Raw genomic sequence first — 6,000 nt, 5'->3', positions numbered from 1 at the left:
CAGTAGAGCATAAGACACTTAATCTCAGCGTTGTTGGTTCGAGCCCCATGTTGGGCAAAATATTGCTGCATTGCAGGGCTTTGGACTAGATCAGGCATAGGCAAACTCAGCCAAACTCCAGATGTTTTGGGACTACAACTCCCATCATCCCATCACCCAGACCAGTGGTCAGGGATGATGGGAGTTGTAGTCCCAAAACATCTGGAGGGCAGAGTTTGCCTATGCCTGGACTAGATCACCCTCATGGTCCCTTCTAGCTCAACAATTCTATGATTCTTGCATCCTTAGTGACAAATATGCAAAGAAGCTACTGAGAGTAGCTGAGCTACATCCCATGAAAATAACAAAAGCATTGGTTTAGCCACTTGGCCATCTGCATGGTGCCACTTTGAAAGGATGAGAGCTTTCTCTGCAGGGATGGGGACCCTAATTGAGCGAGGCAGACACATGCACCCTTCAAACTGCTGCTGCACAGGCACCAGGTGTTATGCATGGCATTCTCATCTGCACGTCCTCACCAGGCCCCTTCAGTGTGGTTGATTCCCTTGGAGTCTCACTCAAAAAACAACAGGCCTCCTCATGCTTCTTTCACTTCCCGCCTGCAAAGAGAATTTGAGGAGGAAATAGCTGGTGCTTCCTTGTTCACGCAGCATGTTTTCCCTCTGAGGATGGGTGGGGAGGGCCTTCCACTGTATCTGCACTGAGTAAATTAAAACCCTTCTTGATTTTAATAAATAATTTCTGGGAGGGTGGTGGAGACTTGGGAGGGAATGGGTGCTTTTCCAGCCGTGATGCCTTTCGAAAAGGATTAGGCCTTGAGCAAGCCTAGGGCTTTTTTCTGCACGGTGCGTTCCATCGTTCAAACATCCCAGGGCATGCACACGGCCCAGCCAGTCCCTGTCCCACAAGAAAAGGCTCCTTCATAATTTCCTTTATGCTGGGGGGAGGAACTTGAGGAATCAGAGATGGGGCTTTGATGAGTGGAGCCATTCCAAACACTCCCCCCACCCCTCCTGACTCTGCTTGCTCACCCTTAACCCGTGTCAGGTGCCCGGCTGTAAAAGGAGCCAGGTCTGGTTCTCTTTTACAGCTGCGTTTGAGGAAGGAATCTCAGCACCCAGTGCTTTTCTCCTCTATGCATGCCAATGTTGCACACTTACCAAAACAAAAGAGGAGCTGCTGCCCATTTTTGCTTTTGATCATTCCAGTATCACAGCCTTAGCACCAGCACCCTGTCTGTTCTTTGCACTAAAGCAAACTAAAAATACCTGAGCTGCAGGATTCCCAATTCTGTGGTCTGTATATTATAAGCAAATTGGCATGATTTCCCTTTACTTTGCAATAACATATTCTGCAGTTTAAAATTGTTTTTAAATTAAATAATAAAAACAAACAAAACATTTTTTAAAAAATAACCACCAAAAAATAATAATAAAAGATTTTATTTCGCTGGAACATCGTATTGTCAGCTCTAATTGGTAGTGGCTTTCCAAGGTCTTTCGCACCCTTTGCTACATGACACTTTGAATGGGAGATGCTGGGACTTCAGCCTTCTGCATGCCAAGCACATGTCCTAATTCTTATATCACCCGTATGGTGTGAAATGGCGCACTTAGTGTCCATGCACATGCATTTATACCTATTTGTATTTGAGACAGGATTAGGGTTGCCAGGTCAGGAGCATCCCTGTCCCTGAGATTTCAAGGCCCAAACCTTAGACCAGGCATAGGCAAACTCTGCCCTCCAGATGTTTTTTGGCCTACAACTCCCATGATCCCTAGCTAACAGGACCAGTGGTCAGGGATGATGGGAGTTGTAGTCCCAAAACATCTGGAGGTACAAGTTTGCCTTTGCCTGCCTTAGACCTAGCAGAGGCCCCATGTGATGTCACGGGAAGGTGATTGAAAGCAAGGCACTATTATCTTGCACCTGCATGACATGTCTACCTTGGGACCAAGTTGAAAGGGAAGAATCTAATTTTGCAGATCTAGCCATGACTTGAGTTCAAACCATGTCAATGAGGGAGAGTCTTCCTTGTTCCCACAGCTTGAATAACTTCTGCAAAATTAGAGGGTGCTCCCAATGCATCCATTTCCATTTGTCCCCAACATTTACTGCTAGGAAGAGTCCCATGGATGCAGGAGACAAAATTGTTTTGCTTAAGGACTGTCCACATTTGAGCATTATTTAACTGCTAATCCACCCCCTGTCCCCCAATTCAGATTAGGAAGTAGCAGTCCACACCCACAGGTTTTTGAATTTGTATATGAGGAGCAACTTCGATCTTTCCTGTTCATACCAGTAGGCTTTCTCTTTTGTCTTTGTCGCTGCCTTCTAATCTGATTGTTCTATTATGCCTGTTAAATAACAACAGGCATGAGGACAGATAGCTGTGGGCACATATTATTAATTAATTAATTTAGATCCACCCCAAAACATGTGCAAAACCATTGCAAAGTTGCATGTGCAAATCTGTGGGCTCAAAAGGGGAGGGGGCTCAATCCGCGACCAGAAAGAAGAGGAGTTTCAAGAGGATTGGAGGAAATTCAAGGACTATTTGAATAAATATTGTAATATAAAAAATTAGAAATTACTTGAGAGAAGCAAATAGGCCTAGGATTAAATTAAGTTATAAATGGGATTTAGAATGTTAAGAAAAGTGAGTAAGATGGACTATAATTGGAAATTGTTTTAGTTTAATAATGATATTGGAAAGCTGTTACTTTTAATTACAAGGAAACTCATAAGGGAGGGATTTGAGGAAGTCAACCAAGATGTTTAAAAGGTTGGATTTGTGAAGAATTAAGTTAGTTGTTATTGTTTATCTGCTTATTGTTCCCCCTTGTTTTTCGTTTTTCTTCTTTTCTCTTTTTCTTTTTCTGTTTTTGTGTATCATCTTGCTTTGTGGTTTGTGTTATCACGGTGGAAAATCTAATAAAAAATTTATTAAAAAAAAACAAAAACAAAAGGGGGGGATCAGTTCAGGAGCAAACCAGAATTAGTTCACCATCACAGCCAGAAAGGAAAGCCTTGAGGAAGTAGTAGGCATAGAAAGGGGAGTGGCAGAAAGCAATGATGGATCCACTTACCCCAGAACTCCAAAACATGGTAGCTCAGTCGGTAGAGCATGAGACTCTTAATCTCAGGGTTGTGGGTTTGAGCCCCACATTGGGCAAAAGATTCCTGCATTGCAGGGGTTGAATTAGGATCCTAGTGGTCCCTGCCAACTCTACAATTCTGTGGTTCTAAATCATCTGTGACCCAAGTGGGGCAGTTTGGAGCCCAATTTCTCCCTTCTTATCTTATTATCCCCACTATCAGGTAGACCCAGGTTTTAAGAGAGGGCACTCAGATTGTGCTGTTTGAGGGTGTTATCATGTATACCACACAAAGTAAATGTGAATGCAAACAGCTGCAAACACACGGTAAACTCTGGTGTGGACACTGGACAACTTTTCTGCTGGGGCAGCATCTGTACTACAGCTATTTCTTTAAACTGGAAATTCAGATTTACATGTTCTGGTGGTGGTAGCCAGCACACAAGCTGTGTGAGAGAAGGATGATTTCAAAATTATAGCTGCGGAACAGGACGTCTGTGGATGATGGAGGCGTTAAACATAACAGACTTTTACTGTAGCCAGTAAAAGTCTAGTATTTCTTTAACTAGCACTCCCGTTGCCCTTAAGCATGCAAAAATATATACAGGTGCTTGCTTGATTTATATCCTTTCCAACAGGCTATTCGCAAAGCACATAAAGCTGAGCAGCTGTTTAAATCTTTGCAGGATCTTTGCCATTGTTCCCTTTAGCTTTGCAGCTGTATCAACTGATGGCAACAGAAGGGATTTTTAAAGATGTTAAAAAATGACCCCACTGAGAAAAAGCTTTACCACTTGGAGGGTTTCAAAGCACTTCTAGAACGCAAAGAACAGCAACAGCTTTGAAAAGCTGCATGAATCATAATATTCCTCCACAATGTTATTACACACATATAATTTACTTTATTGTAGAAGAGCTTTGAATCCCCTTTCTCAGTAGCTGTTCCCAACGAGAGTCCAGCTAATGAAATCATGGTGCCAAGCAGGGAAACTTTTTTTGCACATACTTAAAGCATATGTCCATAAAGAAATGCAGTGAACTCAGCTGATTACCCTTTCCTGTAAACGCTGTTCATGGGAAAGATGAGCAGGACCAAGAAACTTCCCAATCCCCGAACTGTTTTGCCAGCAAGAGAAGCAGGTAGCAGGTAGGGTGAGCAGAAACTGGCTCGGTCTCCCTTTTGCAACTTTTTCGGGACCTCAAAATCACTAGGTGGTTCCCCCACCCCAACAACCAAGAGATAAATAGCAACTTCTGAACATCAAAAATGCTGTTAGTAGGGGCGGAGGAGGAATCTGTTTTTAATGTATTTATACACAGAATTGGGTGATTCTGACTAGTCGAGCTAATAATATGCAAACAATACATTTATGTATCAGGGAGTTATCACGACAGATAGAAGGACTTTTTCATGCAGCACATAGTTAAACAATGACACTTGTCCCCAAAGGAGGCAGTGAGGGCCACCATCTTGGATGGCTTTCAAAGAGCATTAGACAACTTCATGGAGAAGGTCATTGATGACCACTAGTCATGATGGCTATGCTCTGCCACCATAAGTTGGAAGTAGCAATGTTTCTGAATTCCTACGAACACGTTTTAAGAGCCCTAGAATGTGTTAGAAGAAAAAAGTTTTCACCTGGCGCCTAAAGACATGTAATGAAGGTACCAGGTGAGCATCCTTGGGGAGAGCAACCCACGAAAGGCATTGAAAAGTATTCCTATATTTAGCAGAACTGGTCAAACAAACAAACACCTCCCTTGCTTCTCATTGAGCTCAAGGAAGAGAAAGGGATGGGGGGGAGTGAAACTATGTGGATAAGCTTTCATGTGGGTTTTCAGAAAATTCCATCCCCAGCTGCCATTTGAGAATCTGGTAACCATAGTAGCTAACAAGCTCATTGGCTTTTTTTGATGCTGTGGTTGAAGCCCAAGGTGCAAAATCCCATTTCCCCAATGTGCTGTACGGGAGATGATTTCTGGTGGGTGGGCTGCAAGCCTTATTATTCAGATATTTGTTTTATATCATTATGGAAGGTTCAGCCTAATATATACACAAGAGGTAGACCCTCTAGCCTATGCCATTTAGGGCTGTTGCTCTACTCTCTTTGCCCAGTGCTTTTTCAAAGGCCATAATAAACCATAATGTAAACATCCACTCTGCAATAAACACCTTTTACCACTGCCTAGTATCAATTAATCTGATATAACTTATTTTATTGAGGGTTTTAGTGTGGCATAAAAGTTGTTAGTTCACCTGTATTCCCCAGAGGCTCCAATGGAAAGTGTTGCAACAATTTTCCTTCTGGATCTGACACTTAGGCATGGTATATAGGCTGCTGCAAAAAGACATGTCGTTTCAAAGGACCTCGGAGACTTTTAAGAGCATGATCCAGCGGTTTCAAATGGAGAGATTTAAGCATTTGCCGGATGATTATCCCACTGAAATCATTGGGATGTAAAACACACACCCAGACCCAGCAGCTTACATGCAATTCCAAGGTGACACTTACTGGGCCAGATCTGCTTAGTTTAAGCAGCATAACCTTCCTTCAGATTAATATATGATCTGCGCAAAATTTGGTGGTCAGCAGCAACCCTAACCCCAGTTACATGAGAGCAAGACCCATTGAATTGAATGGAACTTAGAAGTAGACATGGTTAGAATTCATCCTTAACCATTTTTAGCCCGTTTCACCTGCTGTTTTATATGGTTGGGTTATTGAGAGTGCTGTTACTTCTCACTGCTGTTATTTTAAGATTCCTGCTATTGCTTTTATCGGTTGTGATATTGGTTTCATAATTTTAATAGATGACTTGCATGTTTTGATGTTGAGTGTTTCATTGTTTACCCTTTTTAATGAAAAACTGCGTTGAAGAGCCCTTTGCACCAAATGGCAAT

Source organism: Podarcis filfolensis (assembly GCF_964270895.1).
Source record: "Podarcis filfolensis genome assembly, chromosome: 4".
NCBI lineage: Eukaryota > Metazoa > Chordata > Lepidosauria > Squamata > Lacertidae > Podarcis > Podarcis filfolensis.
The sequence above is the reverse complement of the archived record's forward strand: the minus strand, read 5'-3'. Positions refer to the sequence as shown.